The sequence below is a fragment of the Ammospiza nelsoni genome, chromosome 3, assembly GCF_027579445.1.
Source record: "Ammospiza nelsoni isolate bAmmNel1 chromosome 3, bAmmNel1.pri, whole genome shotgun sequence".
In the NCBI taxonomy this organism is placed as follows: Eukaryota; Metazoa; Chordata; class Aves; order Passeriformes; family Passerellidae; genus Ammospiza; species Ammospiza nelsoni.
In genome coordinates this window covers 47,508,388-47,521,288 of record NC_080635.1, presented here as the reverse complement: position 1 = coordinate 47,521,288, position 12,901 = coordinate 47,508,388, and the positions used below count along the sequence as shown (strand labels likewise).

General features: G+C 43.3%; 1 long non-coding RNA gene across 1 annotated transcript; it reads right to left on the bottom strand.

Annotated features, from left to right (window-relative positions):
* Positions 1-798: 798 nt before the first annotated feature.
* On the bottom strand, positions 799-8,670 carry LOC132071650 (uncharacterized). The gene is made up of 6 exons (XR_009418162.1): positions 8,558-8,670; positions 8,444-8,470; positions 8,258-8,346; positions 2,901-2,985; positions 1,918-2,035; positions 799-1,789 (listed from the first exon to the last, which is right to left on the bottom strand). It is a non-coding gene; the product is annotated as an uncharacterized LOC132071650 (long non-coding RNA).
* Positions 8,671-12,901: the final 4,231 nt, after the last annotated feature.

Sequence of the window (12,901 nt, the reverse complement as noted above, 5' to 3'; positions counted from 1 at the left end):
AATCTACAAATCTGCTGTCCCTTGGAGGACATGAGGAGAAAGCAAATTGCAGCCAGCAAAAACTCTCACAGAAGAAGAGATAGGAAAAAACCCACCTGAAACCATACACCACCCTTGATTTGCTTGTTGTTTTGTTTTATGAGGCTCTCCATTATTCCATTGTCAATGTGCAAATGTGTTTCTACTTTGAAAGTCATCTTTATCTAAGGTTTCAGAAGAGTCATAATGAAGTCATTATTAAGCAGAAAAGTTTTAGAAGACTCTTAGAAGAGGAAAAAAGTAGAATCATGGCTGCATGGAATTTTAGGCGACAATCTAGTTTGTCCTGACAGTAGGACAGGAATCTGTCTTCCTCAGAGGCAGTGCTTAAAGCTGGAGGAAGGAAAAGGGAAAGTTTTCTTGGTCAAATTGCCCAAAGCTAGGAAATTGAAATGGTGGTTTTGGAAAGAAGGAATTACTTAGCATTCACTGCTACAAAATACTTTACACATGGTCACACTTCTAGAAATCACTATAAAATTCTTCATTTTTGTTGTACAGAAATCACTTCCCTACAGCAATAGGAGGAAGAATAAGGAGGTACAAGAGAAATACTTGCTGGCTCAAAAGAATTAAAACTGTGTGGCTGGGGAGTGCCAGGGCAAGTTCAGTGAAGGTGGGGCAGCGCAGTGCTCCACACCCCAGCCACTGGAGCCTCTGGTCCAGCTCCAAGTGGCTGTGGAGCCTCTGGCACATCAAAAGCCCCACCTGTGGGGCAGGACCAGAGCAGAGCAAAGGCTGTGAAATGGGTTTGCACCTTTGTGAAGTCCTACTGCCTCAGACATTATAGGAGCTGGGATTGTGTTGGGATCCAAGATACTCTTGCTTGCTTGCTTTCTTGCTTGCTTTTTTTCTTGCTTTCCAGAACTTCCCTTCCTGAAACTTCCCTTATTTCCATATTGTGCAAAGGAATACCATCATTTTTCAACCTCTGAGATGTCATTCTCATGTTAATATCATTTAGGTTACTCAAGGGAAGGTGTTTCTCACAAAAATTACCCTGAGACCATTTGAAGCTATTCTGCTCGGATCCTTTTTCATTTTTAATTTCTGTAATTCACTACCTGACTATCTACTATTAATATGGCACTACAAAAAGAAACATGGAAGGCGAAAGTAAAATTAGGATTGCAGCTCTTTCTTGGTGAAACATAAATGAATATATTCCAGTGTCTATATCTGTATATTGATGGTCTCTATGATTTATGCAATAGTTCACAAATATAGAGTAGCATAAAGCACCTTTTCTTTGCTGCACAAATTAGTAATAGCTTATTTTAAAATGTCATCTATTTACATTAATAAAGACTTCTTAAATCTAAAATAAAATTACTTATTTGAAGCTGCAGAATTTCTCCTTCCTTTAGACAAACATTCCATAAATAGTCTCTGGCCTGCTGTTATCTGTGGAAACAAATAAGTTTTATACTTTTCTCCAAAGTATCAGTGCCACAGAAAAGGAAGTGAATAGTATCAAAGATAGTATGGAATTATCTTTTGCATAAGACAGAATAAAATATGATAACTTCACAGAGCATGACAAAAGTTAAATTCCATCTTGTGGAGATTCAGTTCTGCCCATTAGGAAGGAAAAGAAAAGGAAAAGCACATCCTCAAAGCCGAATAATCTTCTCAGCAATAAAGTTGAATGTTGTCTTTTTCTTTGAAGAATAAGAGTATCACTCAAATACCATCCACTCTGATAAGGTTGCAGAGTTTAAGAAGAGCTAGTTGTCAGTCTCTTCAGCATCTGGAAAAGAATTGGCAGAAAAACCCCTTCTCTAAGACTGAGTGAATGGAGACAGCAGAGGGGAACAAAAAGGGGCAGAGCCTCTCCTTGTTCTTGAGTTTTACCGTAATGCTCTATTTTGAACTCACTCATTCACAGCATTGTAAATATCATTATCTGATCATGGTGTTTTCAGCTGGCAGGCAGAAATATAGCTGGGGAATTCTGCTTTTGATTGGCGTGCTCCACTGCAGACAAAAGATTGTGCTGAAATGACATTGAGTAGTTTAAATTATATCATGTATTTTCCCCTTAAATAAAAAAGTATAATATAAGTAGATATTTTCAGCTTATTTTGTTCATATGCATGTGTAAGATACCTAAAAACCTCTTTTCAAGAAGTCATCTAACATAGCTTTAGCAAACAATGATATGATAAATCATAGAAAATTTAAATGTATGATACAGGAAAGGTAAATTCACACATTTTCAAAAAATAAAGCAGATATAAACCTAGAGTTCCTTGTTCAAGCTGGAAATAAACAGTGCTGCCAATTAATGTTCTAACATCTATAAACTTGCTGATCAAGTAACATGAAAATCTGAACACGGGCGGAGAAACAAGATAAGTCTCTCCTGATTTAATGACTTGGAGAAATTTATCTAGGTGGACCAAGGGGGGTGTAAAGTGCAGAAAATATTTGAACTTTAAGAGCTGTGACTGACTATAAATTTCTACCTGTTGCTTTAACAGAAACTCTATATCTCTTGCACTGAAAAGGTACTGGAAAGATGGGAAAAGACTGTGCAAAAGCCCACTACCTGCATGAGGTACAAAGGCATCTATTGGGTTTTGATTCCCAGCCACATTGTATACACACATATAGTGTGCTTTGTGTTAAGCCAAAGCCCCTCAAGCTGCAGGTTATATAAAATATGGCATTTAAACATGAACACTCTTATATGGTGAGAGCTGAAGTTTTTAAAGGAATACCTTCCAAAACTTTGGCTACAAAAGCAAAAAAACCTAACAAGTCCAAGTTGCTTAACTTCCATCTCCAGACAAGAGCAGGGCAAGATTTTACCTTCCATTCCCAAATGGAGGCAAGACAAGGCAATGCAGGGGGCTTACCTCCCATTTCCAAATGGCTCTGGAAAGGCGAGAAGGAGAGCAGGAGCCTCTGCACACAGGAGAAGAGGGGAGGAGCCTCACCATACTGGAAAAGAAAGGACAGAGGAGGAGGGGAAGATGCTTACATTGCATTGCCAAGTGGCTCTTGGTACTTGAGGAGAGGGGCAGGGTTCTCAGCTTCCATTCCCTAATGGCTCTTCATACTTGAAGAGCGGAGACAGGCATGGTTGTCAACATCCATTTCCAAATGGCTATAGGCAGTTGAGGAAAGAATCAGGGCAAGGTTCTCACCTTCCATTCCCAAGTGGCAAGGCAAAGAGAGGTGAGGTGCAGTGCTTACCTCCCATTTCCAAATGGCTCTGGAAAGGATAGGAGGGGAGCAGGAGTGGCTGCACACAGGAAAGGAGAATATGAAGCACTCTATAGAGGAGAGGACAGCAAATGAGAGGAGGGAAAGGTTCTTACCTTCCATTGCCAAATGGCTCTTCATTCTTGAAGAGAAGGGAGGAGAGGGACAAGGGTGTTACCGTCCATTTCCAACTGGCAACTGGTACTCACAGACAGGAGAGCAGTAAGGTTCTTACCTTCCTTTTCCAACAGGAAAAATTTACTGAAGGTGAAGAGGGGGGCAAGGTTCTTACCTGCCATTTGCAAATGGCTCTTCATTCTGAGGAGAAGGGAAGACAGGGGAAAAATTCTAGCCCCTGTCCTTCCTTCTCTTCAAGTATGTCACCATTTAGGAAAAGGAAGGTAAGAATCTTGTTTCTCTCCTGTCCTTGAGTACCAATTACCAGTGGGAAATGCAAGGTAAGAACCTTGCCCCACTCTTCCCATCTCCTCAAGAATGAAGAGCCATTGGGGAATGCAGGTAAGACCCTTGCCCATCTCATTCCTTTTCTTCAAGTATGTCAGCACTTGGAAAAGGAAGGTACCTTATCCCTCTCCTATCCTTTAGTACAAACTGACTTTTAGACAAGGTAAGAACCTTGCCCCTCCCTTGTCCTTGAGTACAAATTGCCTTTTAGAAATGGAAGGTAAGAATCTTGCCTCTTTCTTCTGTTCTCTTCAAGTATGTTGCTATTTGGGAATGGAAGGTAAGAACATCTCCTCTGCTCTTCTTTATTATGAAGACCCATTTAGAAATGGAATGCAAGAATCTTGCCCCTCTCCTTCCTTCTCTTCAAGTATGTCTCCACTTGGAAATGGAAAGTAAGAACCTTGCCACTCTTCTCAAGTTCCAAAAACCATTCAGAAATGGAAGGTAAGAACCTTGCCCATTTGCTGTCGAGTATAAGTTGCTATTTGGTAATGGAAGGTAAGGACCGTGCCCCTCTCTTCCCTTCTCCTCAAGAATGAAGAGACATTTGGGAATGGAAGGTAAGAACCTTGCTCCCCTCCTGGTTTTGAGTACAAATAGCTATTTGGAAATGGAAGATAACAACCTAGTCCCTCTCCTCCCTTCTCTTCAAGGATGTCTCCATTTGGAAACGGAAGGTAAGAATGTTGCCCCTGTGCTCTCCTCAACTGTCAAGATCCATTAGGGAATGTAATGTGATAATTTTGCCCATCTATTCTCCTCAGGTATGAAGAGGCACTTAGGAGTGGAAGGTGAGAACCTTGCCCCATTCTTCTCTTCTCTCCGACTGCCAGGAGACTTTTGGGAATGGAGGTTGGGAACCTTACCCTTCTCTTCTTTTCTCCACATTGATAAAGAGGCATGGGGGAATGGAAGGTGAGGACCTTAGTCCTTTTATCTATTCCCCTCAAGTACGACAAGACATTTGGAAATGGAAGGTAAAATCCTTGCCCCTCTCTTCTCTTCTTTAAGTTCATATCGCCTTTTGGAAATGGAAGGTAAGAACCTTGCCCTCCTGTCCTGTCCTCTCCTTTACGGAGGGCTTCCTTCTCTCCTCTCCTGTGTGCAGAGGCTCCTCCTCTCTTCCTCTCCCTTTCAGAGCCATTTGGAAATGGGATGTAGAGCCTGGCTTCACCTCGCCTTGCCATTTGGGAGTGGAAGTTTAGAACATAGCCCTGCTTCTGTCATTCACTGCCAAGAGCCATTAGGAAATGGAAGGTGAAAACCATGCCCCTCTCCTGTCCTCAACTGTCAAGAGCCATTAGGGAAAGTAACGTGAGAACCTTTCCCATCTCCTCTCCTCAGGCATGCAGAGGCACTTAGGAGTAGAAGTTGAGAACCTTGCCCCATTCTTCTCTTCTCTCCGACTGCCAGGAGACTTTTGGGAATGGAAGTTGGGAACCTTACCCTTCTCTTCTTTTCTCCACAGTGATGAAGAGGCATTGGGGAATGGAAGGTGAGGACCTCGCCCATATCTCACTTCTAAAAGGAAAGGTAAGAAACTGGCTTCTCTCCTGTCCTTGAGTACCAGTACTGCAAGGTTCTTATCTTCCTTTTCTAAAAGGTAATTTCTACGCAAGGACAGGAGAGGGGAAAAATTCACACCTTCCTTTTGCAAATGGCAATGTGTACTCAAGGAAAATAGTGGGTCAGAGCTATTTCCTTCCATTGCCAAATGCTTTTCCACAATTTCCTAGAAGTGAGATATGGGCGAGGTCCTCACCTTCCCTTCCCCAATGCCTCTTCATCACTGTCCATTCCCAAATGCCTCTTGATAATTGAGGAGAAGGGTAAAGAGGGGCACAGTTCTTAGATTCCATTACTAAACACCAAATTATACTTGACAGCAGCTGAGAAAGGTTCTTACATTCCATTTCCAAATGTCTCCTAATACTCAAGGACAGGAAAGTGTCAAGGTACTTACCTTCCATTTCTGAATGGGTCTTGGAACTTGAGGAGAGGAGACACGCAAGATTCTTACCTTCCATTTCCAAATGGAGTCATACTTGAAGAGAAGGGAAGAGAGGGGCAAGGCTCTTACCTTCCAATTCCCACCGGTGATTGGTACTCAAGGACAGGAAGGAGGCAAGGTTCTTACCTTCTATTTCCAAATGGAGACACACTTGAAGAGACAGGAGGAGAGGGAAAAGGTTGTTACCTTCCATACCCAACTGGTGACTTGTACTCCATGACAGCAAGGATCTTACATTCCACTTCCCACTGGACATTGTTACTTAAGGGTAGGAGAGAAGCAAGGTTCTTCAATTCCTTTTCCAACAGGAAAATTTTACTAAAAGCTTAAGAGCGAGGGGAAGATCCTTAACTTCCATTTCCAAAAGGTGATCTGAGCTTGAGGGGAAGAGAAGAGAGGGGCAAGTTTCTTACCTTCCATTTCTGAATGTCTCGTCGTACTTGAGGGGAATAGATAAAAGGACTAAGGTCCTCACCTTCCATTCCCCAAAGCCTCTTCATCATTGTGGAGAAAAGAAGAGAAGGGTAAGGTTCCTAACCTCCATTCCCAAAAGTCTCCTGGCAGTTGGAGAGAAGAGAAGAATGGGGCAAGGTTCTCACCTTCTAGTCCTAACTTCATACCTGAGGAGAATAGATGGGCAAGGTTCTCACGTTACTTTCCCTAATGGCTCTTGACAGTTGAGGACAGAAGCAGGGCAAGGTTCTAAACTTTGACTCCAAAAGGGCAAGGCGAGGCAAAGCCAGGCACTACGTCCCATTTCCAAATGGCTCTGAAAGGGAGAGGAAGAGAGGAGGAGCCTCTGCACACAGGAGAGGAGAAAAGGAAGCCCTCCGTAAAGGAGAGGACAGGAGAGGAGGGACAGGTTCTTACCTTCCATTTCCAAAAGGTGATTTGAACTTTGAGGGGAAGAGATGAGAGGGGCAAGGGTTTTACCTTCCATTCCCAAATGTCTCGCTGTACTTGGGGGAAAGAAAGCAGAGGGGCAAGGTTCCTACCTTCCTTTACCAAAAGGTGATTTGAACTTTAGGGGAAGAGAAGAGAGAGGCAAGGGAATTACCTTCCATTTCCAAATGACTCGCTGTGTTTGAGGGGAAGCGATAAGAGAGGCAAGGGTCTTACCTTCCTTTTGCCAATGGCAATTTGAAATTGAGGGGAAGAAAAGAGAGGCACAAGGGTCTTACCTTCCATTTCAAAATGGCAATTAGTACTTGAGTGGAATAGAGGAGTAGGGCAAGGGCCTTACCTTCCATTTCAAAAAGCTAATCTGACCTTGGGGGAAGAGAGGAGAGGGGCAAGGTTCCTACCTTCCATTTCCCAGTGTCTCATCGTACATGAGGGGAAGAGAGGATAGGGGCAAAGGTCTTACCTTCAATTCCCAAATGGCGATTTGAACTTGAGGGGAAGACAGGATGGGCAAGGGTCTTACCTTCCATCCTCAAATGTCTCATAGTACTTGAGGCAAAGAGAAAAAAGGGGCAAGGGTCTTACCTTCTAATTGCAAAAGTCTCGTCGTACGTGAGGGGAAGAGAAGAGAGAAGAAAGGGTCTTAGCTTCTCTTTCCAAAAGATGATTTGAACATGAGGGGAAGAGAGGAGAGGGGCAAGTTTCTTACCTTCCTTTTCCAAAAGGTGATTTGAACTTGATAGGAAGAAAAAAGAGGGGCAGGATCTTACCTTCCATTCCCCAAAATGTGGTCGTACTTGAGGGGAAGAGAGGAGGGGCAAAGGTCTTACCTCCTATTTCCAAATGGCAATTGGTACTTCAGGGGAATAGAGAAGAGGGGCAAGTTTCTTACCTTCCATTCTCAAATGTCTCGTAGTACTTGAGGTGAAGATAAAAGAGGGGCAAGGGTCTTACATTCCATTTCCAGATACCTTGTCGTACTTGAGGGGAAGAGAGGAGAGGGGAAAGGGTCTTACCTTCCATTCCCAAATGTCTCATAATACTTGAGGCGAAAAGAAAAGAGGGGCAAGGGTCTTACCTTCCATTCCCAAATGGCGATTTGAACTTGAGGGGAAGAGAGGGGGGGCAAGGGTCTTACCTCCTATATCCAAAAGGTGATCTGAACTTGAGGGGTAGACATGACAGGGGAAAGGTTCTCACCTTCCATTTCAAAAGATGATTTGAACTTCAGGGGAAGAGAAGAGAGGGGCCAAGGTCATACCTTCCGTTCCCCAAAGTGTGGTCGTACTTGAGGGGAAGAGATGAGAGGGAAAAGTGTCTTACCTCCCATTCCCAAATGGCAATTTGAACTCTAGGGGAAGACAGGAGGGGCGAGGGTCTTACCTTCCATTTCCAAAATGTGATTTGAACTTGACAGGAAGAAAAGAGACGGGCAAGGGTCTTACCTTCCATTCCCAAATGGGGATTTGTACTTGAGGGGAAGACAGGATGGGGAAGGGTCTTACCTTCCATTTCCAAATGTCTCGTCATACTTGAGAAGACAGGAGAGAGGCAAGGGTCTTACCTCCTATTTCCAAAAGGTAATCTGAACTTGAGGGGAAGAGAAGAGAGGGGCAAGTTTCTTACCTTCCATTTCCAAATGTCTCGTCGTGCTTGAGGGGAATAGATAAAAGGACTAAGGTCCTCACCTTCCATTCCCCAACACCTCTTCATCACTGTGGAGAAAAGAAGAGAAGGGTAAGGTTCCTAACCTCCATTCCCAAAAGTCTCCTGGCAGTTGGAGAGAAGAGAGGAACGGGGCAAGGTTCTCACCTTCCACTCCTAAGTGCCTCTTCATACCTGAGGAGAAGAGACAGGCAAGGTTCTCACATTACATTCCCTAATGGCTCTTGACAGTTGAGGACAGGAGAGGGGCATGGTTTTCACCTTCTATTTCCTAATGGCTCCTGGCCATTGAGGACAGAAGCAGGGCAATGTTGTAGACTTCCACTCCAAAAGGGCAAGGCGAGGCAAAGCAGGCACTATGTCCCATTTCCAAAGGGCTCTGAAAGGGAGAGGAAGAGAGGAGGAGCCTCTGCACACAGGAGAGGAGAGAAGGAAGCCCTCCGTAAAGGAGAGGACAGGAGAGGAGGGCAAGGTTCTTACCTTCCATTTCCAAAAGGTGATTTGAACTTTGAGGGGAAGAGATGAGAGGGGCAAGGATTTTACCTTCCATTTCCAAATGGCAATTAGTACGTGAGGGGAATAGAGAAGAGGGGCAAGGGTCTTACCTTCCGTTTCCAAATGTCTCGTCATACTTGAGGGGTAGAGAAAAGAGGTGCAAGGGTGTTAACCTTCCATTTCCAAAAGGTGATTTCAACTTTGAGGGGAAGAGAGGAGAGGGGCAAGGTTCTTACCTTCCATTCCCCAAAATGTGGTCGTACTTGAGGGGAAGAGAGGAGGGGCAAGGGTCTTACCTCCTATTTCCAAATGGCAATTGGTACTTGAGGGGAATAGAGAAGAGGGACAAGGGTCTTACCTTCTATTTCCAAAAGTTTCAAAGTACTTTAGGGGTAGAGAGGAGAAGGGCAAGGGTCTTACCTTCCATTCACAAATGTCTCGTCGTACTTGAGGGGAAGAGAAGAGACAGGCAAGGATCTTACCCTCCATTTCCAAAGGGCAATTAGTACTTGAGGGGAATAGAGGAGAGGGGCAAGGTTCTTACCTTCCATTTCCAAATGGCAACTGGTACTCAAGGACAGGGGCGCAGCAAGGATCTTCCCTTCCTTTTCCACAAGGAAGTTTTTATTAAAGGTGAAGCGGGGGGGGGGGGCAAGGTTCTTACTTTCTATTCCCAAATGGCTCTTCATACTTGTTGAGAAGGGAAGAGTGAGGTAAGGTTCTTTCCTTTCATTTCCAGATGGTGTCTTACTTAAAGAGAAAGGACCAGAGGGCAAGGTTCTTACCTTCCATTTTTAAATGGCTTTTCATACTTGAAGTGAAGCAATGAGAGGGGCAATATTCTTTTGGTTCATTTCTAAATTGCCCTTCATACTCATAGAGAGGAGAGGCACAAGATTCTTATCCTCCTTTTCCACATGGTAATTTGTACTCAAGGAGAAAGAAAAGAGAGAGGGAGGGAGGGATGGAGGGGAAGGAAGAGGTCCCCCCTGCCTCCTCAAGGACCTTTTCTTCAAGGTTTTCCTTTGCCAACCAGTCCACCCTTTTATCATCCTATGTTTAATTAATTACACCAGTGACCCATTAAGGGCAAGGCTGTTCCTCTGCTTTGGTAATTAGTACACGTGTGGCTTATCAGGAGCCAGGTTGCCCATTAATGTAATTAGAGGTCCTCCAGTATTTTCTTGGTTTCTTCTTTTAAACTGATTCAAAGCCCCTTTCCATCAATAAGAGGCAACTGTTTGGAAAAGATGAGGGTTTTTTGTTTCAGAGAGATTTATATAGTGATACACCTTTAGCCATAGAAAAAGTGAAGGCATCAAATTCATTTTATCCTTGTATAGTAAACATAAACTTGTCCTGTGTTCTATACACTAGATTTGTTTGCTGTGAGACCATCTGATTTATTTGGGCTGAAGTTGACAGCCAGGTTGGTTTGACATATATTTTCACAAAAACATCCAAGATTGTCTAGGCAGAGATGCTATTTTTTGCTCAAAACCAGTGTTTGCCTGCAGATCCTTGAGGTGCAGCAAAATAGTATGGTACTACATCAATGTATGTTTGTGTCTAAGCATATGTCAGCATTGTCCCAGCATACTGGGCTTTGTTAACATAATTGCAGCTGATTGACAAGGAAAATGATTACTCACCTTTGTCTGGTATTTATTAGATCACATTTTGAATACTTTTAGTTTTGGTTTCCAGTGCAAGACATTGGCAAACTGGAGTGAGTTGAGTGAAGGCCAGCAGAATGATCAGGGCTGGCAGACCTGCCCTCTGAGCAGAAGCTGCAAGAGAGAAGTTGTTCATCCCAACACCTGGGATGAACAAAATGGCTTTGGGAAGACCTTATAGTAGTCTGCCCATATCCACAGGGAAGTTAGCAAGAGTGTAAATTCCTCTTCTGTTGAGGCATGGTAGATGAATGCCAAACAGCAGTTACAGACTAAAAGAGGAGAGGTTCCAACTGGAAAAAATTGTCCTGGGATCACACTGAGGACAGCCAAGCACTGGTATAGGCTGCCCAGGAAGTTGTGGAGTTTTTGCTGTGGCGGCTTTAGACACCTGACCCAGCAAAGCCCTGAGCAACCTGGTCTAAATGCTGAATTCACTATTAACTCTGAGCTGGATATTAGGGCAGATGCTGATCTGAGATCACTTCCAACCTGTGAAATCCCATGGAAGGCCATCTTCCAAGTGCTCTCATTATTTACTTTTGAGTTATGCAAGCCACTGAATATATTCTTATTTTCTTAAGCAAGTGCAGAACAAATCCATGAAAAGTATTAGAAATTATAACATGGGAAAAATGTAGAAATTCTGACTGCAAATTGAGAACTCTGAATGGAATTGGTAACAGAATGTCTTGATTGCTAGCAGGAACACTTAAGACCGTGACTTCTAGAGAATATCTAGCTCTTTTGACAGTTAGTTCACATTTTTTTTAGGAGCCAATGTTGATTAGGATTCAAACAGGAATGGTCCAAGTCTTAAAGTTTTGGTCTTCAATTAATGTAGTCCATATTTTCATTTTAAAGGGCTGTATCTTATTAGCCCATTATGAATTTTTCTGTATTCTCAAGTGTTTAATAATAAGTGATAGAGTAAGCTGCAGGTCAGATTAATTACTCTTTTTGACTCTATGTGTGCACTAACATTACTGAATGGTCTGTTACTGATAATTAAGCCCACAACATAATTCTTTGCATTGATTAGGTACCATGCAGGTTCTCCAAGTTCAGCTATTCCAAGATATGGACATCTAAGTCAGATGTTACTGCTACTGCTCCTACAGGTTAGAAAATGCCCCAAATAAAACAGGCCAGGATTTTCCAATTAAAAAAAATAGGCATGAGAGATTTTGCTGGAAAAGTGCCATACACTTGATCAAATTCATCAGGGTATGATCAGCAAACTTCAGGCTTATTTAGAAAAACTGCAGGAAGTTTTCAATAATTTATGCTGGATCTTCTTAATAAAGAGAAGTGAAGCTTATTGTTGAACATAGTAATCACAGAAAAATGATGAAGAGTCCCCTTCTTTCTCAAGAATCTAGTAAAGGAGAAAAAACTGCTGTGCTGCTTTCTCACAACTTAGCACATGGGCACAAAAATAACAAAGCATTTCTGATAATTTTGACCAGAGTGGCTGACCACCATATTGAGGCTGTGGTCACACTTCCTTACCTAACTGCAGCAGAGCCAAGTGAAGACACTGCCAACCCTGCCTTGTTCCCAGCTGTTTGTCTGCACTATTTGCTGGGGCTACTGACTTGTGGACCTGCTGGCATAACTATTCAGTCAAGTGCTCTCTGCTTCAAATAAAGCAAGTCAGAAGAGCTGATATGTAATAAATATAAGGTTTTCTCTAGGCTGAGCTGTTGCAACTCACTGGGTGCTGAGGTGATCAATCACCAGCATCTCCAGGGATCTTGAACCTTACCAGCACTGCCAGGGATCTCGAACTTCAGCTGCCTCTGGCCAAGGACCATTTCTTAATGGAGAAGGGAGACTAACCCTTTGCCCCTCATGCTTCTGAATTCTAACATCTCCATTCTTTTCCCCTGACAACTCTCTCCCTACAAACTCTGCCTTTTAAGTCATGCTAAAATTTTTTCTCTGATTTTTCTGCTGCCTTGGCCATCAGCTTCTTTAGCTGTCTTCAGCCTGCCTCCTTCCCTGGTACTTTGTCCCACAATGTCCAATCTCCCTCCAGCAGAGGCCTACTCCCACCGTGTTCAGATCCCTACAGCTGGTGTGCATTTTGACTCATACTTCCCAGTGCTTTGGTTGTCTGCCCAGTAAAGAAGCTTAAATCCTTTTTGGCAGGGTAGCAAAGTGCATGGGTTCCTCAGGAAAACAGGGAATCAGCTGGTTCTTGCTGTGCATTGAAGCTAGGCACAGAGAATTGCAAGAAGATGGAAATTTCAGTAACTCTCCAGTCCAGGAGGTATGGTGGGCTGGCTTTCAGAAGGCGACACTGAGAAATGTGCATAGGGAATCCCTGTCTTTAAAGAGTCTTACCCATTCTTCTCTATGGATTCATCCCCCAGTGACTGATGGATGATCTGAAGGAAAACAGACTACGTTTCCTCTCTGGTCTGAGCTG